The sequence below is a fragment of the Pleurodeles waltl genome, chromosome 8 (genome assembly GCF_031143425.1).
Source record: "Pleurodeles waltl isolate 20211129_DDA chromosome 8, aPleWal1.hap1.20221129, whole genome shotgun sequence".
NCBI classification, from domain to species: domain Eukaryota; kingdom Metazoa; phylum Chordata; class Amphibia; order Caudata; family Salamandridae; genus Pleurodeles; species Pleurodeles waltl.
The window spans coordinates 453,372,355-453,395,599 of NC_090447.1; the positions used below are offsets into that span (position 1 = coordinate 453,372,355).

At 47.7% G+C, this 23,245-nt stretch overlaps 1 protein-coding gene across 1 annotated transcript in view; it reads right to left on the reverse strand.

Moving 5' to 3' along the window:
• REV1 (REV1 DNA directed polymerase) overlaps window positions 1–22,517 on the reverse strand; it is a 429,753-nt gene extending 407,236 nt beyond the window's left edge. Inside the window, exon 1 of the mRNA XM_069204390.1 lies at window positions 22,405–22,517. The gene's annotated coding sequence lies outside the window, so the exon portion shown is untranslated. The remainder of the gene's footprint in view (window positions 1–22,404) is intronic.
• Between the last annotated feature and the right edge of the window lie 728 nt (window positions 22,518–23,245).

The following is a 23,245-nucleotide window of genomic DNA, read 5'->3' on the forward strand; positions in this document are numbered from 1 at the left end:
AATCAGACCAACCCCAACTAAATTACCAAAAGTGAGCCCAGCTACTCCCTTGGATTGGCTATTAGTAGGTTTGCTCCCACCACCACTGCTATTAGTAGGGACACTAGGTGTAGCAGTAGGGGTTGTAGTGGTAGGAGCTGTGGTGCCTTTCTTTGGACAACTGGGATCTGTTGTCCAATGGCCTTTTATCTTACATAAATAGCACCATGGTTTCTTTTCCTTGTTCTGATTAAAGGAGGATTTGGGCCCACCACCCCCACCAGAGTGTTTTTGTGGGCCTGATGAAGACTCATTTTTAGATTTGTCCCCACCCTTGTCAGAAGACTTACCATCCTTCTTTTTGTTGCCATCTTTGTCACCCCCTGTATGAACTTTTCTGTTCACTCTTGTTCTGACCCATTTGTCTGCCTTCTTTCCCAATTCTTGGGGAGAGGTCAGATCAGAGTCCACCAAGTACTGGTGCAACAAATCAGACACACAATTATTAAGAATATGCTCTCTCAGGATCAAGTTATACAGGCTGTCATAATCAGTAACTTTACTGCCATGTAACCACCCCTCCAAGGCCTTCACTGCCTGGTCAATGAAATCAACCCAGTCTTGTGAAGACTCCTTTTTGGTATCTCTGAACTTTATCCTGTACTGTTCAGTGGTTAAGCCATAACCATCCAGGAGTGCATTCTTAAGAACTTGGAAATTGTTAGCCTCATTTTCTTTTACAGTAAGGAGCCTATCCCTACCTTTTCCAGTAAATGATAGCCATAGGATAGCAGCCCACTGCTTTTGAGGGACATCCTGTACAGCACAGGCCCTCTCAAGTGCAGCAAACCACTTGTTAATGTCATCCCCCTCCTTGTAAGGGGGAACTATCTTATGCAGATTCCTGGAATCATGCTCTTTTGCAGGATGACTATGGGGAATACTGCTGCTGCCACCATGGGTATCTAAACCCATTTTCTGTCTTTCCCTCTCTATTTCTAAAGACTGTCTATCCAAATCCAGCTGTTGCTTCTTGAGCTTCAGTCTGGTTTGCTCCACTCTCAATCTATTGAGTTCCCTTTCCAACAATCTGTCATCAGGGTGGGTGGGAGGGACATTTCTAGATACAGAGGTATGATGGGAATGAACAGAAGGAGACCTGTCCCTTACAGAGGGCACCCTAACAGCTTGGCTACCAGTATAATGTGAGAGCACATCATCAGTATGATGTGATTCAACCTCTGTACCAACTATGCTAGACTGTCTAGTAATGGGCAGGCTGAGAAGTTTCTTTCCTGAACCTTTTCCTGGGGGAGTCCCTGGATCCGATTGAGAACCATTAGCTACTTTTTCTACAGATTGGGCACTTATGGCTTTATCCTGTACTCTAAGCATATTAATTAACAGTTCTAAGGAAGGATTCTTCCCTACACTCAAACCTCTCTCTATGCAGAGACTCCTTGCTCCTTTCCAGCTAAGGTGATCATATGCAAGTTTGGACAGTTCAACTTTTTGGCCTGTGCCAGACATTTTTAGAGAGAGTTAAAGTGATAGACAAAGAGAAAAAAGTTTTCAGAACTTTTTGGAAAGACAGAAAAAACTTTTTAAACTTTTAAGAACTTTTTGAAAGTTTTAGAAGTACTTTTCAGCACTTAGAAAAGAGTGAAAAGAGGAAATGCAAAACTTTTTGGCTATGTGTATATACACTGACCTTGTTTTGTATATTTTTCTCTTATGAAAAGTACAATGACAAGAGTGGTAAGTAGTCTCAAGCACTTATCCCACCACTGCACAACCAATGTAGGAGGCTGGACTGGCTTGTAGTGAGTACCAAGGGGTACTTGCACCTTGCACCAGGCCCAGTTATCCCTTATTAGTGTATAGGGTGTCTAGCAGCTTAGGCTGATAGATAATGGTAGCATAGCAGAGCAGCTTAGGCTGAACTAGGAGACATGTGAAGCTACTACAGTACCACCTAGTGTCATATGCACAATATCATAAGAAAACACAATACACAGTTATACTAAAAATAAAGGTACTTTATTTTTATGACAATATGCCAAAGTATCTTAGAGTGTACCCTCAGTGAGAGGATAGGAAATATACACAAGATATATATACACAATAGCAAAAATATGCAGTATAGTCTTAGAAAACAGTGCAAACAATGTATAGTTACAATAGGATGCAATGGGGAAACATAGGGGTAGGGGCAATACAAACCATATACTCCAAAAGTGGAATGTGAACCACGAATGGACCCCAAACCTATGTGACCTTGTAGAGAGTCGCTGGGACTATTAGAAAATAGTGAGAGTTAGAAAAATAACCCTCCCCAAGACCCTGAAAAGTGAGTGCAAAGTGCACCAAAGTTCCCCTAAGGACAAAATAGTCGTGTTAGAGGGAGAATGCAAGGAAAACACAAATCAGCAATGCAACAACGATGGATTCCTGTCTGAAGGTACCTGTGGAACAAGGGGACCAAGTCCAAAAGTCACAAGCAGCTCGGAGATGGGCAGATGCCCAAGAAATGCCAGCGGTTGGTGCAAAGAAGCTCTTACTAGGCTGAAGAACTGTGAATACTGCAGGAACGACAAGGGCTAGAGACTTCCCCTTTGGAGGATGGATCCCCCACGCCTTGGAGAGTCGTGCAGAAGTGTTTTCCCGCCGGATGGACGCCAACAAGCCTTGCTACACGCAAATCGTGCGTTTGGCGTTTTTGGACGCTGCTGGGGCCCAGGAGGGACCAGGAGGTCGCAAATTGGACCTGAAGAGAGAGGGGACGTCGAGTAAGACAAAGAACCCTCACTGAAGCAGGTAGCACCCGGAGAAGTGCCAGAAACAGGCACTACGAGGATGCGTGAAACGGTGCTCGCCGAAGTTGCACAAAGGAGTCCCACGTCGCCGGAGACCAACTTAGAAAGTCGTGCAATGCAGGTTAGAGTGCCGTGGACCCAGGCTTGGCTGTGCACACAGGATTTCCGCCGGAAGTGCACAGGGGCCGGAGAAGCTTGCAAAGTCGCGGTTCCCAGCAATGCAGCCCAGCGAGGTGAGGCAAGGACTTACCTCCACCAAACTTGGGCTGAAGAGTCACTGGACTGTGGGGGTCACTTGGACGGTGTCGCTGGATTCGAGGGACCTCGCTCGTCGTGCTGAGAGGAGACCCAAGGGACCGGAGATGCAGCTTTTTGGTGCCTGCGGTTGCAGGGGGAAGATTCCGTCGACCCACGGGAGATTTCTTCGGAGCTTCTGGTGCAGAGAGGAGGCAGACTACCCCCACAGCATGCACAAGCAGGAAAACAGTCGAGAAGGCGGCAGGATCAGCGTTACAGAGTTGCAGTAGTCGTCTTTGCTACTATGTTGCAGGTTTGCAGGCTTCCAGCGCGGTCAGCGGTCGATTCCTTATCAGAAGGTGAAGAGGGAGATGCAGAGGAACTCGGCTGAGCTCATGCATTCGTTATCTAAAGTTTCCCCAGAGACAGAGACCCTAAATAGCCAGAAAAGAGGGTTTGGCTACCTAGGAGAGAGGAAAGGCTACTAACACCTGAAGGAGCCTATCACAAGGAGTCTCTGACGTCACCTGGTGGCACTGGCCACTCAGAGCAGTCCAGTGTGCCAGCAGCACCTCTGTTTCCAAGATGGCAGAGGTCTGGAGCACACTGGAGGAGCTCTGGACACCTCCCAGGGGAGGTGCAGGTCAGGGGAGTGGTCACTCCCCTTTCCTTTGTCCAGTTTCGCGCCAGAGCAGGGGCTAAGGGGTCCCTGAACCGGTGTAGACTGGCTTATGCAGAATTGGGCACACCTGTGCCCAACAAAGCATTTCCAGAGGCTGGGGAAGGCTACTCCTCCCCTGCCTTCACACCATTTTCCAAAGGGAGAGGGTGTCACACCCTCTCTCAGAGGAAGTTCTTTGTTCTGCCATCCTGGGCCAGGCCTGGCTGGACCCCAGGAGGGCAGCTGCCTGTCTGAGGGGTTGGCAGCAGCAGCAGCTGCAGAGAAAACCCCAGGAAGGGCAGTCTGGGAGTACCAGGGTCTGTGCTACAGACCACTGGGATCATGGAATTGTACCAACAATGCCAGGATGGCATAGAGGGGGCAATTCCATGATCATAGACATGTTACATGGCCATATTCGGAGTTACCATGGTGAAGCTACATATAGGTAGTGACCTATATGTAGTGCACGCGTGTAATGGTGTCCCCGCACTCACAAAGTTCAGTGAATTGGCTCTGAACAATGTGGGGGCACCTTGGCTAGTGCCAGGGTGCCTTCACACTAAGTAACTTTGCACCTAACCTTTACCAGGTAAAGGTTAGACATATAGGTGACTTATAAGTTACTTAAGTGCAGTGTAAAATGGCTGTGAAATAACGTGGACGTTATTTCACTCAGGCTGCAGTGGCAGGCCTGTGTAAGAATTGTCAGAGCTCCCTATGGGTGGCAAAAGAAATGCTGCAGCCCATAGGGATCTCCTGGAACCCCAATACCCTGGGTACCTCAGTACCATATACTAGGGGATTATAAGGGTGTTCCAGTAAGCCAATGTAAATTGGTAAAAATGGTCACTAGCCTGTCAGTGACAATTTGGAAAGAAATGAGAGAGCATAACCACTGAGGTTCTGATTAGCAGAGCCTCAGTGAGACAGTTAGTCACTACACAGGTAACACATACAGGCACACTTATGAGCACTGGGGCCCTGGGTTACCAGGGTCCCAGTGACACATACAACTAAAACAACATATATACAGTGAAAAATGGGGGTAACATGCCAGGCAAGATGGTACTTTCCTACAATCACCAATGATAGAGAGAGCCCACAGAATACCGGGCAGACCCCCTCGGCCTGGAGCGCCACCCCGACCCATGATAGCTAGATTTCTTAACCACAGAGACAGAGATTCTGTTCTTCAACACTTTAGATCTTCCAGTCAAATCAGCTTGGAAAATAATAACATATCTGCATACCCGGACTATACGCTGGAAGTACAACGTAGAAGAGCAACCTTTGTAAAGATCAAACAAATCTTGCGACAAAATAATATAACTTATTCTCTCATGTTCCCAGCCCGCCTGCGTATCACCATAGATGAGAAAACGCTCATATTCCCTACCCCAGAGGATGCATGGACTTGGATTCACGCCAAAGGTTTGATCAGCCCGCCAACGGAAAAGACAACAACTGAGGACTGGATAACACCCAGCTCCAGGAGGAAAAAAAAACAAAGCAAGACCACATTGCGCCCAACGAAATCGCAAATGGAATCAGAGCAAGCTCAAATATTAAGGGAAACTAGCTCCTTCACTCGACCACAATCCAAAACCCGAAGTGACACAGATGCTACAGACAGCGGATCCCCAGGAGGGGAATCAAGTGCATCCTCCTCCTTCCTACTGGCCGGCCCTGACCTTACACCGCGCGTTGCGGATGATCTCTAGACCTTGTGAGGGAATATGAACTGCGCCACAGACATGAGTCCGGCGTTGGGACACGCGACCTCCCGCCCTTATGCGGCCTAGAGCGGTGCTTGGTGGTTTCTTTGGGATGGGATCTGGCCGCTAGCTTCCTTGACTGGGACTAACAGGGTAACCAAAGCGGTTGTACTTACAATTTGGACCGAGCAGGGACAAAATTATCCTGGAGACGGGTCGGTTCCCGCCCGGCTATACCAAAACCACGCTCTCCGACAACCAAGTCACTCCCGAATGGAACTTAACTTCGCAGTTTGCAGTTTAGGCACCAGTTGTGCCATTATGTTTATCTCCGGGCTTTACCCGAAATATCCTTTTGCCTATTATTTTTTTTGCTCTCATTTTTATTATTCTCTTTTGATAATGTTGTTTTGTAGGACTGGGGGGGCTGGCGGGCGGGCGCTGGTGGCGGAGGGGAGACGTGGGTGGGCGGCGCGCACTAGACTAACAGCAGTCTCTGGACGCGTCACGGGATCGACCCAACTGTACAAAAAAATAGGTGTGCAACAACCTAACTTAACATGACAAAAAAGGAACCAACATATAATATAATGACGTGGAATGTTAAGGGTATGGCGGGCATAAGAAAGCGCAATAGGATACACGCGCACCTAAAGCGTCACAATATTCATATAGCCATTCTCCAAGAAACGCACATTACCCCTGTAGATATTCCCTGGTTGGAAAGAAAGTGGGGCGGGCAGGTCCACGGATCGGGAAATTCATCATACGCAAGAGGGGTTTTGATATGGATAGCCCCGGGGGTCCCGTACACTGTGCGGCGCGGCGTTTTTGACATAGAGGGCAGATACATACATTTAACAGGCCACTTAGATGGGGAACCAGTAACACTGAACGGACTGTACGTCCCGAACGTCGGACAAAGTGAATTCCTACACAAAACAATCTCACACTTCTCAAACGACCTACCCTCTACATGTATCTGGGGCGGGGATATGAACTGCGTTCCACATATAGATACGGATAGATCACACCCCCCCATAGCAGCCTCCCAAGCAATCAAAAATTCGCAGATGCTGCGTCAATGGATGGTAGACCACCGTCTCATAGATACCTGGAGGCATATACACCCCCATGATCGCGAATACTCATACTACTCCCCAGTACACCTCCTCCACACTCGCATAGACCTTATCCTCATCTCCCAAGACATCACCCACAAGATCACTAGCGCTGATTACACCGCTAGGGTAATCTCAGATCACTCCCCTCTCATCGCTCATTTCAGATGGGGCAGCCCGCGCGCATGCATCCCAACTTGGCGCCTCCAGACCCGATTGCTACAAGACCCCCCTTTCCGAGATGAATTAGCCATACACATATCCTCTTACTTCATCCAAAACAAGGGGACAACGGGCTCTAGATCAACAGAATGGGACGCACATAAGGCAGTCATACGAGGAACATGCATCTCAGCAACAGTCGGCGCGCGTCAAACACTAGCACGTGAGCTTAGTAACTTAGAAAAGGAAGTACATTCTTTTGAGAAAGACTTCGCCAGGGGCGAGATTACACACACAGAACTAGCTGGAAAGCGCGCACAATGGTACGAAGCTGATAGACGACTAGGTCTGTTTGACCATCGACACTACATAGCTCGTAACCACGCAGAGGGTGACAGATCGGGTAAATTACTGTCATGGCTCATACACAATGGTGGCCGGAAATCCCCCATAGGAGCCATCCGATTAGAAACAGGACTAATAGTAAATGCACAGGCCGATATTAACCTAGCCTTTAAGGAGTATTACAGCACACTATACAAAGCTCCCGTCCCCCCACCCGAAACATCACTGAGCGAGTTTTTTACTGATATCGAGCTGAAACAACTAACGACCGCTCAGGTTGCAGACCTGGAAAGACCAATTGATATCAATGAGATACAGCAGGCCCTAAAACAATTGCCGCATGGCAAAGCACCAGGCAACGATGGACTGCCTATTGAATACTATAGCATGTTCCCGACTCAAACACTAACCCCATATCTAGAGATGCTGACGGAGGCGCTAGAGCGTGGACAATTACCAGACACATGCCGTGAAGCGCTGATAGCAGTGCTACCTAAGCCGGGGAGAGACCCATTGGATGTACGTTCATATAGACCACTATCACTACTGAACACAGACTGTAAGCTACTCGGTAAACTGCTAGCCAACCGTTTGCTCCCATGTATGCCGGACCTGATACATCACGACCAGGCTGGATTTATACCTGGCCGGAGCACATTTAGCAATATCCGAAACTTATTGCGCCTTATGGCGAACTCACGAACGGATGACTATGCTCAAGTGGCAGTATCACTGGACATAGAAAAAGCATTCGACACGCTGGGTTGGCCCTTCTTGATGGAGACGTTGCGCCGTATGGGCTTCGGTCGAACATTCATCAGATGGATAGAGGTACTCTACACTAACCCTTCTGCAAGAGTCAAAACGGGCGACACGATTTCGCAACCGTTTAAAATAGAGAGAGGAACCAGGCAGGGCTGCCCATTATCCCCGCTTTTATTCGCCCTCGCAATCGAACCCTTAGCAGCTCACCTACGAGCGGTAGCCCCTGCATGGGGCATCCGAGACGACCACACACACCGTATAGTGTCGCTATATGCAGACGATGCACTTATTTTCTTACGAGATCACCAAAAATCCCTACCTGAAGTGCTGAAGTTACTGCACAGGTTTGGCACGTTGGCCGGACTCAAGGTAAATTGGTCTAAGTCGTGCATATTCCCTATGTGTCCTGTCCCTGAAGCACACAGATTATCCTCCAACCCTGGCGAACTGAAATGGTGTTACACCACTTTCAAATACTTGGGTGTAAACATATATCACGACGCACGAGATCTCAGGGACGGCAACTTGGGGCAGGCGATTCGATCCATTAGAGGCTCCCTGCCCTTCTGGTGCTCACTCCCTCTATCACCATTGGGCAGAGTAGCCATAGCGAAGATGGTGATCCTGCCCCGATTGTTGTACTTCTTCATGGCCCTCCCACTGACTCTCCCAGCCTCTTTCTTTAAACCTCTGAATAGCCTATTAATAAATCTCATATGGGGCAACGGCAGACGCCGAGTGGCACTAACAAAATTATACCACCCACTAACAATGGGTGGAATGGGAGCGCCTAGATTCGAAATGTACTACGCAGCTTCCCAGTTACAATGGATCTCATCCTGGCTAAGCCGTCCAGACGGAGCTGAATCACAGATGATCCACTCGTCTTTGGGGAACAGGGGCTTAATACAATACTTGATGAATCGCGAATCCCCCAAACACCCACGCAACATACTACTGAAAATTGCGCACTGGATATGGGGCCACCATGTGATCATGAACAATAAAACACCACAATATTCCCCCAGGCTTCCATTTTTGGCCATCTCGAAAATAGCCAACATAGCAGCTAGAGTTGGCCTGAACAGTTGGTCAGAAAAGGGAATACGCACCATCGGCGACATCTATAGCGAAGGACGCCTCCTAACTTTCAATACACTAATTGATAAATATGAACTGGGGCGCGGAAGCTTTATAGCATATGGAGCTGTACGCCAGACACTAAGGTTTTGCTGGGGCAATGAAAACTCAGAACCAAATATCTCCCCTAGATTGCATGAGTTGCTAGGTAGCATAGAAGATTCAATAAATGTGTCAAGAGCATACATAATCTTAACTTCTTGCGCTGAAGATAAACAAGTACAATCAAAGAACAAGTGGGATGCAGTGCTAGCAGAGCCTCTACCACAACCCGCTTGGAATCAGGCGTTGACAATGACAAAAGAAGTATCACGCAACCCGCGTTTTCGCTATACCCAGTTTAATTATTTACATCAAACATATTTATCACCTCATCGAATAACCCGTATTTTCCCCCACTCAAAGCAAACATGCCCTAGATGCGCCACCCCCGAAGCCACCTTTTACCACATGACCTGGGAATGCCCCCCAATCCGGAAAGTATGGGTAGACATAATAGTACTGCTTGTTGATTGGACAGCTGTTGAAATGTCCCCCACCCCGGAGCTGTGTTTGCTGGGTGTAGGTCCAAGCCTTAAAAGACGGAAACAAACCCTAAGATGCATAGCGCTGGCACTGGTGTTGTACAGACGCCTCATAGCCATGCACTGGAAGGCACCAGTCGCGCCGAGCATTGAACAATGGCGATCGGAGCTGCGGCGTTGGGCCAGGGCCGAAGCCGACACGCTGCAGCTCCTATCAACAAAGGGTGTTCTGGTCAAAGGTCTTGACACCTGGAACTCTTTCGTAGCAATAATAGAAAGAAAAGATGACGAACGCCCGCCCTGAACGATCCCCCCAACGAACATTAAAATCTGCATTTTATAGTCCTAAATAGCTGTAACCCCCCAGTGATAGCGCGCAACCACCCTTCATCAGGCTCGAATCAGAATGTCAAATAGAGGAAGGCGGACAGGAGCTGGGAGAGACAACATGAAATTGTATAACCTAACAGGCGGTAACCAACTAGCAATAACACCAGCACACAAAGGGACGCATGACCCAATGCTCGCGCGCGTGTCTTCCTTTCCTCCTCTGCCCCCGCTTCCTCCGTCTTGAGGGCCCCCCCCGGCCTTTATCCCCCCCCACAGTATTTCCCCTCTTTCTCTTTCTTTCTTTTCTGTTTTTTTTTTTCTTTCTTTCCAATGCAACAGGATGCTTTAATATGATGCCCAGTCAGGACTATTCCCCCCCCCTGCTCCAGCCCGTGGCAACACGTTCTCTCTGGCAGTGGCGCGGAAGTGGGCGAAGTACAGCATAGCCCAGTCATGGTACATAAGCCGTCTAGGGTGATGTGATGAACGAACCTGTTGCAAATGTTATTCTTATTGACAGCTTTCACTTGTGTAATTTTGTTGTGTGATAATAAATAATAAAAACACATTTAAAAAAAAAAAAAAAACAATTCTGCCTCCTCATGTTTATTAAAAGACCGTTTTTCTTGACACAATCAAGGAAAATCCTAATTTCTCATTATAAATACTCCAAAAGAGTGGTTTAACACATTCTATCTAAATGTTCATAATCAATTTTGACTTATTACTGCAGAAAAATGGAAACATACACGTCTTTGCTAGCAAGCATGAATGATTAACAACAAGACTTGGGCCATGTGAAACTCCTACACAGATGTAGGAAAGACTGGGAAACGTGCACATTTTCAGTGCCCTGATTTCTTGCTGCATCAGGCCTCCCCATTATGTGAGTATGAAGTCACACCTTCTTCACTACAAGAATCGACTTCTAATCTATGCTGTGCAGCTGATGAAAAATAAAGATAATTAGAGCATGCAACATCACTAAACTGGTGGCAATATTGTATGATAAAATTCAAGAGTAAGGAAGAGATGATTACAGGTCGACACTTGCGTCATGAACTCAACACAAATCTGGTGAATGGACAGAGAAGCACAGTCTTGGGATTAGAAATCTCGAGTCCAGATTTCAAATTACATACAAAGCATATTTACACAAGGCAAACTGCACTCTTTTAAACTACAAAGTGTAGACACGAAATTGGGGTAGAACTGTAAAAGTTGCAGCCATTTGCAAGCAGGTTTTACCACCTGGTATATCTGTGTTCACACACGATGCTTCAAGGCACTTTGACATATGCTAGAGTCTATGCCACTAACACCTTTCAGGAATAGGAATTCACACATTTTCTGAAAAGACACTATTAGAGTATTAATGAAAAACAACGCTATTCTAAAATACTAAAATACGGTTTCAAAAGGACAGAGTTTGTTACTTGTCAATTCATTCTGTCTACAATGCTACAGCCCCTTTATACAACTCTCTTCCATGGGAACCAACTGTACTCAACTCAGCACCTCAGCAAATCATATTTCCGAAACTACTATTTCCACATCTTTTACTATGAAAAACGCACTGATACCCCCAAAAAAATGAGCTATATAAAGATGCAAAATATGTAAATATTCACTAGTACTGTGTTGATCATTTAAATATGCAATGTTTTGATTCCACTAACAGCATCTGACAAATTCTCATTGTTGCATTATTGTATAGGAAGCACAAATGGACAAAAATATACTTACACCATTGTTTGTTAAAAAAAAAAACACAATAAACAAAAAAGGAACAGTTGCTTGTGGCCCATGTTTTGTGCTACTGGGCGTTTGCTGGGAAGTTAAATGCTGGGATAATACTCTTGTTGATGCATGTTAGAGATTAATTGATTGATAATACCAATATACTACCAAAATTCCTGCAGGGATCAGGAAGTTACAGAGTGAGCAAGATCAATGTTTTGTTTTACATAACTTTACTAATAGGCACGACACCATCATAAAAGGTAAGTAGCTTATATTGAATGCTGCAACGTTTTGATTATAACCATCTTGCTTGTGTCAGCTGAGCAACAGAGAACTGTGAGCAAAAGATGTATACTAGCAACTAATATTATCATCAAAATAAAACGATTGTTGGAATTCACATTCATACAATCAATTGGAGATTTCTTCCTATGAGTAAGGAAATGCCTCCTTGGCATGGTTACCCCCTGACTTTTTGCCTTTGCTGATGCTATGTTTTGAATTGAAAGTGTGCTGAGGCCTGCTAACCAGGCCCCAGCACCAGTGTTCTTTCCCTAACCTGTACTTTTGTTTTCACAATTGGCACACCCTGGCATCCAGGTAAGCCCCTTGTAATTGGTACCCCTGGTACCAAGGGCTTTGAGGCCAGGGAAGGTCTCTAAGGGCTGCAGCATATCTTATACCACCCTGGGGACCCCTCACTCAGCACAGACACACTGCTTGCCAGCTTGTGTGTGCTGGTGAGGACAAAACGAGTAAGTCGAAATGGCACTCCCCTCAGGGTGCCATGCCAACCTCACACTGCCTATGCAGTATAGATAAGTCACCCCTCTAGCAGGCCTTACAGCCCTAAGGCAGGGTGTACTATACCATAGGTGAGGGCACCAGTGCATGAGCACTGTGCCCCTACAGTGTCTAAGCCAAACCTTAGACATTGTAAGTGCAGGGTAGCCATAAGAGTATATGGTCTGGGAGTCTGTCAAACACGAACTCCACAGCACCATAATGGCTACACTGAAAACTGGGAAGTTTGGTATCAAACTTCTCAGCACAATAAATGCACACTGATGCCAGTGTACATTTTGTTGTAAAATACACCCCAGAGGGCACCTTAGAGGGGCCCCCTGAAACCTTAACCAACTACCTGTGTGGGCTGACTGGTTTTAACAGCCTGCCACACTGGAGACATGTTGCTGGCCACATGGGGAAGAGTGCCTTTGTCACTCTGTGGCTAGTAACAAAGCCTGCACTGGGTGGAGATGCTATCACCTCCCCCAGGCAGGAGCTGTAACACCTGGTGGTGAGCCTCAAAGGCTCACCCCCTTTGTTCCAGCACCACAGGGCATTCCAGCTAGTGGAGTTGCCCGCCCCCTCCGGCCACGGCCCCACTTTTGGCGGCAAGGCCGGAGGAGATAATGAGAAAAACAAGGAGGAGTCACTGACCAGTCAGGACAGCCCCTAAGGCAGCCTGAGGTGAAGTGACTCTGACTTTTAGGAATCCTCCATCTTGCAGATGGAGGATCCCCCCCCAATAGGGATAGGAATGTGACCCCCTCCCCTTGGGAGGAGGCACAAAGAGGGTGTAGCCACCCTCAAGGACAGTAGCCATTGGCTACTGCCCTCCCTGACCTAAACACACCCCTAAATTCTGTATTTAGGGGCTCCCCAGAACCTAGGAACTCAGATTCCTGCAACCTAAGAAGAAGAGGACTGCTGAGCTAAAAAAAAACCTGCAGAGAAGATGGAGACACCAACTGCCTTGGCCCCAGCTCTACCGGCCTGTCTCCCCCCTTAGGAAGAAAACTGCTCCAGCGACGCTTTCCCCAGGACCAGCGACCTCTGAATCCTCAGAGGACTGCCCTGCTCTAAAAGGACCAAGAAACTCCCGAGAACAGCGGCCCTGTTCACCCAAGACTGCAACTTTGTTTCCAAAGAAGCAACTTAAAGACAACAGCAGAAGCGTGAGACTTGCAACTCTGCACCCGACGCCCCCGGCTCGACTTGTGGAGAAACAACACTTCAGGGAGGACTCCCCGGTGACTCCGAGACTGTGAGTAACCAAAGTTGTCCCCCCTGACCCACCCACAGCGACGCCTGCAGAGGGAATCCCGAGGCTCCCCCTGACCGCGACTGCCTGACTCTCAGATCCCGACGCCTGGAAAAGACACTGCACCCGCAGCCCCCAGGACCTGAAGGATCGAAACTCCAGTGCAGGAGTGACCCCCAGGAGGCCCTCTCCCTTGCCCAGGTGGTGGCTACCCCGAGGAGCCCCCCCCTTGCCTGCATCGCTGAAGAGACCCCTTGGTCTCCCATTGATTCCTATCACAAACCCGACGCTTGTTTGCACACTGCACCCGGCCACCCCCACGCTGCTGAGGGTGTACTTTCTGTGTGGACTTGTGTCCCCCTCAGTGCCCTACAAAACCCCCCTGGTCTGCCCTCCGAAGACGCGGGTACTTACCTGCTGGCAGACTGGAACCGGGGCACCCCCTTCTCCATTGAAGCCTATGTGTTTTGGGCACCACTTTGAACTCTGCACCTGAACAGCCCTGAGCTGCTGGTGTGGTAACTTTGGGGTTGCTCTGAACCCCCAACGGTGGGCTACCTTGGACCCACATCTGAACCCCGTAGGTGGTTTACTTACCTGCAAGAACTAACAATTACTTACCTCCCCTAGGAACTGTGAAAATTGCACTGTCTAGTTTTAAAATAGCTATATGTGTTTTATTTGAAAAGTATATATGCTATTGTGATTATTCAAAGTTCCTAAAGTACTTACCTGCAATACCTTTCATGCAAAGTATTACTTGTAGAATTTGAACCAGTGGTTCTTAAAATAAACTAAGAAAATATATTTTTCTATACAAAAACCTATTGGCCTGGAATTGTCTCTGAGTGTGTGTCCCTCATTTATTGCCTGTGTGTGTACAACAAATGCTTAACACTACTCCTTTGATAAGCCTACTGCTCGACCACACTACCACAAAATAGAGCATTAGTATTATCTCTTTTTGCCACTATCTTACCTCTAAGGGGAACCCTTGGACTCTGTGCATACTATTCCTTACTTCGAAATAGTGCATACAGAGCCAACTTCCTACACTATGGTTCAGAGTATTTACTATTTTCAAACTACTGTTAATGAGCATGATCATCTCATGAATGATACAATGTAGGAAACTGGGCTTCTTTGCAGATACCCTCCCATCTTTTGCCCCCTTCTAAAACTAAGATACTGTTTTTTGACCGTGAGAGTGCACTGAGGCCTCCTACTCAGACCTCAGTATTATGAGTGCTCTTTCCTTAAAACAATGTATGTCTGATTGTTTCACAACTGGCACAGGACTTGCACCCCTGTAAGTCCCTATTAAATGGTACCTCTCACACCTATGGCATCAGTAATAAAGAGGCTCTTTAAGGTGCTACAGCATAACTTATGCCACCCTAAGGGAACTCCACACACAAATTGCAGACTGCGTGTCAGGGTGCAAGCCCTGAGGGAAAAGACAACATGGCACAGACAGTGTGTGGCATGCCAAAGCCACTGCATGTACTATATGTTAGTCACCCCTACAGAAGGCCTTAAGAGCCCTAAGGCAGAGTATTGTAATACATGTGAGGACATATCTGCATGAGCAGATATGTCCCTGTGACGTCTAGTTCTATTCCTATACATAGCAAGTGACCAATCAGCCATCCTAAAGCATGTACTGGACACGGGTGAGCACGAGGGACCCAGCTACATGATGGCTTGAAAAAAAAAATTTTTTTTTTGGTATGAAACACCTAGTCTTAATAAATCCATACTGATGCCAGTATTGGAGGCATTATGACATGCACCGAGAGGGCCCCCTGAACCCTACTAGTCCTCTAGTGTGCTGACTGACTGGTTTCGACAATCCTGCCACCACAGATGAGTTTCTGACCCCCTGGAGGTGAGAGCCTCTGCTGTTTGGGGTCAGAAACAATGCCTGCTCTGGCAGGAGGCATTATCATTTCTGCCAACAGAATGGCTAGCAAATTTGCATACCATGGCTATGGACTTCAAAGTCCCTGCAGCCTTTGGTATGCAACACCCAGCTTCCTCCAGACCTGGGAGAGGCAACCCTGAGGCCCATTAGGCACCAGGACAGGTGGGAAAATTAGCTATGCAGGAGGCCTGTTGGACTGCCATGCTGGACACACCTCTAGGGTGGCCAGCCTGAAGTGAACATGAATTTAGGAATTCCTTGTGTGGTGGAATTTGGTATTATGGGACAGGGTGATGCCCACTCCCGAAAGGAAGTGGTCATCTTGTGTGGGTAGTGACCTTAGGGGTAACAAGCCCATTGGCTACTCCCCTTAATGCCCCTAAATTGATTATTTAGGGGGCTCCCCGATACCAGGACTTCAGATTCGCAGAACTAAAGAAGGACTCGATGAGCTGTAAAAAGCAAGAACTGAGGAGCAGCAACTGACTTGGCCCCAATCCCGCCTGCCTGCTGTCCTCGACAATTGGGCCAAAGACCACTCGTCCTGCAGCTGTTCTGCTCCAAAAGCCTGGTGTACCAGGATCTCCCGTGGAGTAGCTGAGCTGCTTCCCTTCAGGCACCAAAGAAGTCTCATGAGTACTCCGGACCACCAAAACCCGACACCAGACAGCAACACTACACCCGTGCCTCCTAGCCAGAGTTAAAGTGGGCCAACTGTGCCAGCGTGGTCCCCAAACCCTCCAGAGCCGACACCCACATGGGTTCGTCAAGTGTGGACTCCTTGATGCCACCAGTAGTCTCTTTCTGCAGACCCACGCCAACCGCGAGTATCCCCTGCATCAGAACCTGATGGCAAAAGACACCACTGCACCCAAGCCCCACAGCCCAAGGAGACGTGAGGCAATGGTTTACCTAAGTACCTGATGATCCCAAGGGTCATCCCCTCCCCCACCCCGTGAGCTTCCCCGGACTGGCCACCCCCAGTCCCTGCTTTAAGCCTCTTTCTGACTGGACCTATCTTCATTGAAGTGAATGAGATACCCGACGCCTTAACACACCTCTGCACCCAAACGCCTACGAGCCCCCCCAAGATGACCTGTTGGTGTGGCTTTGGACCTTGCCCCATACTCATCTCAAGTCCAGAGGAACGCACCTCCGCACCTGAACGCCTCAGTGCCTCCCGAAGTCACCTTAAAGTGCTGCTTTGGACCTTGCCCCATACTGACCTTAACTCCAGAAGAACAGTCCTGTACGTCATTGTTACGTGACTGAATGCAATATATGTCTTTTCCCCATTGGATAACATTACCGCTCCAGAAATTGTACTGTGTTGATTTTTCAAACCTGAAAAAAATAATCTCTTGAAAAGTACTTACCTAATTTCGATGATCTTGGAATCTAAATTCATATAAAATAAGTGTTATTTTTATAAATTGGTGTCGGATTTCTTTATCGAGTGTGCGACTCGTTTACTAGCTCTGTGTGTGCGCAATAAATGCTGAACACTGTCCTCTAATAAGCCTAACTGCTCATCCACAACACCACAAAAGAGAGCTTTTAGGGTTATTATTTTAACCCCGGTCAGCCAATAAGAGCCACCCTGGACTATTTGCATAGCATCCCCTCACATTGGTACACTACAGAGATAGACAGCTTCCTATTAAGAACAAAAGAAATGCAGTACTAAACGAGATACTGATTTAATCAAGTTAAAGACTATAGTTAAGACAAGGTGAAAGGACTCTCTAACCAACCAGTTTTAACCCTCAGAGGTGTAGTTGGCCCAACCCTCCCCGTTTAGTGTCTTTTCACCAAAGCTAAAATGCAGACATTAAGGCAAAACAAAGTGAATTTTAGTTTGCCAGGACTATTTAATGAATCAATGTTTTGATAAGGTCCTTCACAAATGGAACAATAAATATGGCACCAGCGGAAACAATCTACAAAGTAGCTTGAAATGAAAACTCTGTTTTTGTTAAGGTATCTCATAGGCTGCAATATCTTAAGAAGCAACGAGGTGCAGGCCCTGGCAGCAAAACCAACAATAAACAGGAAGTGGGGACGAAAACCTCAAAGGCAACAAGCACTGGCAAAGTCAATAGGTTGCAGCCTATGCAAGAGCTACTGGCTTCGGCAATGTGTTTTAGTCATGTCGTACATCAGTGTGGCTGATGTTCAGCATGACTAAAAGTTAGTGTTGCAGAGTAGGAGGAGTAGAATGCTGTAGGGGGAAGTAGAGTAAAGTGGGGGGAGTAGAGTGCTGCAGAGTGGATTAGAGGGGGTATAGTTCACTGGCAGAAAGGGGTGGGAAGGGGGGGTGGATGAGGTAGAGTGGGGGTGATTGGATTGGGGTAAAGTGGGGTGGTTTGTATAGGTGTAGAGTGAGTGGAGTAGAGTGGGCTGGAGTAGAGTGGGGTAGACTGGAGTAGGTGTAGAGTGGGCTGGAGTGGAGTGGACTGGAGCAGAGTGTGGTGGTTTACACTGAAGTGGGATAGACTGGATTGGGGAGGGGTGGAATGGAGTGGTTTGCAGTGATGTGAATTGGAGTGGAGTGGATTGGCCTGGAGGGGGGGGTAAATTAGATTGCAGTGGGGTGACTGACTTGGGTGGACTGGAGTGGGGTGGATTAGACTGAAGTATACTGTAGTGGATTAGACTGTAGGGTGGTGGATGAGGTGGGTTGGGTTGGATGGAGTGGGTGGATTGGAGTGGGGTGAGGTAGACTGGATTGGATCGACTGTGGTGGACTGGAGCGGGTTGGATTGGAGTGGGGTGAGGTAGACTGGATCAACTGTGGTGGACTGGAGTGTGGTGGATTGGAGTGGGCTGGATTGAATTGAAATGTGGTGTAGTTGTGTGAGGTGGAGTGGATCTGGGTGGGTGTATCGAATTGGAGTGAGGTAGATTGGGGTGGGCAGATTAAATTATAGTGGCATGAAATGGATTGGGTGGCTTGGAGTGGGGTGAGGAGGACTGGATTAGATTTGCATAGGGCGGAATGGAGTGGGGTGGATTGGGTTGCAGTGGGTGGATAGGGGAGGGTAAATTGGAGTGGTATGGTGGATTGGAGTTGGGTGGACTGGATTGGAGTAGGGTGATGTGGAGTGGGGTACATGGATTGAGCTGGATTGGAGTGGGGTGGATTAGAGTGCAGTGGATTGGAGGTGGTGGATTGGGTTGGTGTGGGTGATCTGAAGTAGGGTGAACTGGATTAGAGTACAGTGAACTGGAGAGAGGTGGACTGAATTTGTGTGCAGTCGAGTGGATTGTGTTGGAGTGAGGCAGATTGGCTTGAGCACATTTGGCTGTGGTGGACTGGGAGGATTGGAGGTTGGGGCATTGGAGTGGGGTGGGTGGTTTGGATAGGAGTGGATTTGACTGGAGTGGGGTGGGTTGGATTGTGGAGTGGGGTGGACTGAATTGGTCTGAGGTAGACTGGACTGAGTGGGATGGAGTGGGGTGAAATGGATTGCAGTGCTGTGGATTAGATTGGAGTGGGGTGGATTGGTGTAGGGTGGACTAGAATGGGGTAGACTGGACGTACTACACGATTATGTGTTAAAGCATTATGTTAAAGCAAAAATTCGGAAATTACATACAAGAAAGAAACAACGATGCTTTGCTATATTTAGAACAAGATAATCATCATCTTTCGAGAACAGCGCCCATGAACAAGAGCAAAAACAAAACAGAACATGATTCTCTAAGTGAGAAAAGAAGACTTGGCAAAATCAGGGTGAACAGAAGACAGTCGGAGCAAGAGGCAGACACTACAGACAACTTTAGGAGGAGCAAGCGACAAACACCACCGGCAGTCAGGAAAAGCAACAGGCAGTCACTGCAGACAGTGTGACTGGTGGTGATGGTACATATGCCAGACATTGGGGTAGGTACGACAGACAAATGGCAGAGTTAGTTGTAAGGAGAGCAGACTCTGCAGACAGTCATGAAGAAAGGAACAGAGTTGTGAGGATTGGAAAGGCTGACACTGAAAACAGTGGCAGTGCAGTGGCAAAAGGTCGCCACTGCGGAGGGGAGAGAGACAGACACAGCAGACAGTCAGAGGAGGGACGAGAGGCAGATCCAGCAGACTGCTGGAGAGGGCGAAAGGAAGATAGTCTGAGAAGTGGTGACAGGCAGATAAGGTAGACAGTCGGAGGAGGAACGAGAGACAGATACAGCAGACAGTCAGAGGAGGGGCGAGAAGCAGATAAGGCAAACAGGCAGAGGAGGGGCAAGAGCCACACAGTTGCGGGATGGGTGAGACAAAGACACCGCAGACAGTCAGAGGATGTGTGAGAGACAGATACCACAGACTGTAGAGAGTGGGACAAAAGGCAGACACCATAGACAGTCGGTAAGTCAAGAAGCAGATAATGCAGGCAACGGGGTAAGAAACAAGAGGTAGACAACACAAACAGGGAGGGGAGACAAACACTCCACATTCAGGATAGGCAATAGTCAAAAGACAGTGCAGTCGGAGAGGCAGACACTGTACAGGGAGTGCAGAATTATTAGGCAAATGAGTATTTTGACCACATCATCCTCTTTATGCATGTTGTCTTACTCCAAGCTGTATAGGCTCGAAAGCCTACTACCAATTAAGCATATTAGGTGATGTGCATCTCTGTAATGAGAAGGGGTGTGGTCTAATGACATCAACACCCTATATCAGGTGTGCATAATTATTAGGCAACTTCCTTTCCTTTGGCAAAATGGGTCAAAAGAAGGACTTGACAGGCTCAGAAAAGTCAAAAATAGTGAGATATCTTGCAGAGGGATGCAGCACTCTTAAAATTGCAAAGCTTCTGAAGCGTGATCATCGAAAAATCAAGCGTTTCATTCAAAATAGTCAACAGGGTCGCAAGAAGCGTGTGGAAAAACCAAGGCGCAAAATAACTGCCCATGAACTGAGAAAAGTCAAGCGTGCAGCTGCCACGATGCCACTTGCCACCAGTTTGGCCATATTTCAGAGCTGCAACATCACTGGAGTGCCCAAAAGCACAAGGTGTGCAATACTCAGAGACATGGCCAAGGTAAGAAAGGCTGAAAGACGACCACCACTGAACAAGACACACAAGCTGAAACGTCAAGACTGGGCCAAGAAATATCTCAAGACTGATTTTTCTAAGGTTTTATGGACTGATGAAATGAGAGTGAGTCTTGATGGGCCAGATGGATGGGCCCGTGGCTGGATTGGTAAAGGGCAGAGAGCTCCAGTCCGACTCAGACGCCAGCAAGGTGGAGGTGGAGTACTGGTTTGGGCTGGTATCATCAAAGATGAGCTTGTGGGGCCTTTTCGGGTTGAGGATGGAGTCAAGCTCAACTCCCAGTCCTACTGCCAGTTCCTGGAAGACACCTTCTTCAAGCAGTGGTACAGGAAGAAGTCTGCATCCTTCAAGAAAAACATGATTTTCATGCAGGACAATGCTCCATCACACGCGTCCAAGTACTCCACAGCGTGGCTGGCAAGAAAGGGTATAAAAGAAGGAAATCTAATGACATGGCCTCCTTGTTCACCTGATCTGAACCCCATTGAGAACCTGTGGTCCATCATCAAATGTGAGATTTACAAGGAGGGAAAACAGTACACCTCTCTGAACAGTGTCTGGGAGGCTGTGGTTGCTGCTGCACGCAATGTTGATGGTGAACAGATCAAAACACTGACAGAATCCATGGATGGCAGGCTTATGAGTGTCCTTGCAAAGAAAGGTGGCTATATTGGTCACTGATTTGTTTTTGTTTTGAATGTCAGAAATGTATATTTGTGAATGTTGAGATGTTATATTGGTTTCACTGGTAATAATAAATAATTGAAATGGGTATATTTTTTTTTTGTTAAGTTGCCTAATAATTATGCACAGTAATAGTCACCTGCACACACAGATATCCCCCTAACATAGCTAAAACTAAAAACAAACTACAAACTACTTCCAAAAATATTCAGCTTTGATATTAATGAGTTTTTTGGGTTCATTGAGAACATGGTTGTTGTTCAATAATAAAATTAATCCTCAAAAATACTACTTGCCTAATAATTCTGCACTCCCTGTATACAGTCATGGGGTGAGGTAGACACTGCAGATAGATGTGGGTGAGGTAGACTTTGCAGACAGAAGTGGGGTGAGGTAGACGGATGAGGTAGACACTGCAGACAGACGTGAGGTGAGGTAGACACTGCAGACAATCTTACGGTGTGAGAGTGATGTCGTAGACAGGGTATGGGGGATAGGGAGACACTTCGGGTGGGCGAAAGAAAGACAGACACCGCAGTCAGGAAGGAAGTAAGACACAGCTGTCAGGAGTGGGGGCTGAGAGATGGACAGCACAGACAGTCATCGGGTGGCAAGACGCAGACAAAGCACTCAGTCGGGCGCAAGAAGCAAACATCACTAGCAGTCAGGGGTCAAGTAGACACCACAGACACCTGGAGCACTAAAGACAGGCAATCACGGGTGACGAAGAGGCAGACACCGCAAATAGTGCGGAGGCAAGAGGACGGAAGCATTGGTAGTGAGAAGAAGAAGAGTGTAAGCTCCACACGCAGTTGTAGGGATGGATAGGCTAGTTGAGCAGGCAGTCGCGGTAGGGACGAGAAGCAGACACCGCAGAATACCATGGGGCCAAAGCAAGACACCACAGACTGTCAGAAATAAGGGAAAGGCAGACAGCATGGGTGGGGAAATGAAGACATCGCAGACTAAACTGGGTGAGGAAAGACAGATACTGCAGACTGTCGGGGGTGCTAAACGAAAGACTCCGTAAACAGTTTGCTGAGGGAGAGACACCGCAGAAAACTGGGAAGAAAGGAAACACCACATATAGTTGAAAGACAGGCTGACACTAGTAAGATGACCTGATCGCAGCTTACACAGAACGTCCACGAACTCACCCCAATGTCCGTTGTACGCTGTTGATTGTTTAATAGCATGTCATACCACCATAATTACAGCTCTTCCGGGTCGCATAATAACATCCGAGCCCGAGACTGAACACATTCTGGGAGCGGGAAGGGCTGCTAATGTGTAATAAGACACAGGATTGGAGCATTGATAACATCTCAGCCAATCCTAGTACACAACACAAAATTCCGACGTGCTGATTGGCTTTGGAGTCCGCGTGTTTCTTCGTCCGAGCCGTCCTCCGACAGTCGGCGGGTGTCGCCTTTATTAATGAGAGGTGGCTGGGCTTGTCTGGGGGTTACCCCGAGGTGAAGTAGGCAGTGTCTGTATCGAAGGTAGTCGGGTCAGGCCATGTAGGTCGTTGTTTGCTTGAAGGGTGGTCAGCGTGAGCAATGGTTGGACCCCGTCTCAGCTCCTCCACCCCGAGAGATGTTCGTCAGGTCTGTTTAAGACTGATACCCTATCTACGATTGGCCAGGCAGGCGCTACTGTCTATTGTTCATGTTTTAGGTCTCCGGACAGGCCGGTGAATGGTAATTGACAGACAGCATTCAGAGCGTTGTGGTGTGACTGACGAGCAGATCCCATTCTTCATGCCATCAATGCACGATGCATTGTGCCTGTCATCCATAAACGCTGGAATACAAGCGCACCCCGTTACGTCAAGGGGTCACATGAACTTACCTTCGGGGGGAGGGGGTGTTACAATCCCCAATATATGTATTTCCTGCTAAGTACTTTGGTATGGGTGCTTTCAGCCGGGAATGGTGATGTGTCTGGTGGATTTCACCTGTAAGTTTGACTTTCATGCATACAAGTCATACACTGTTT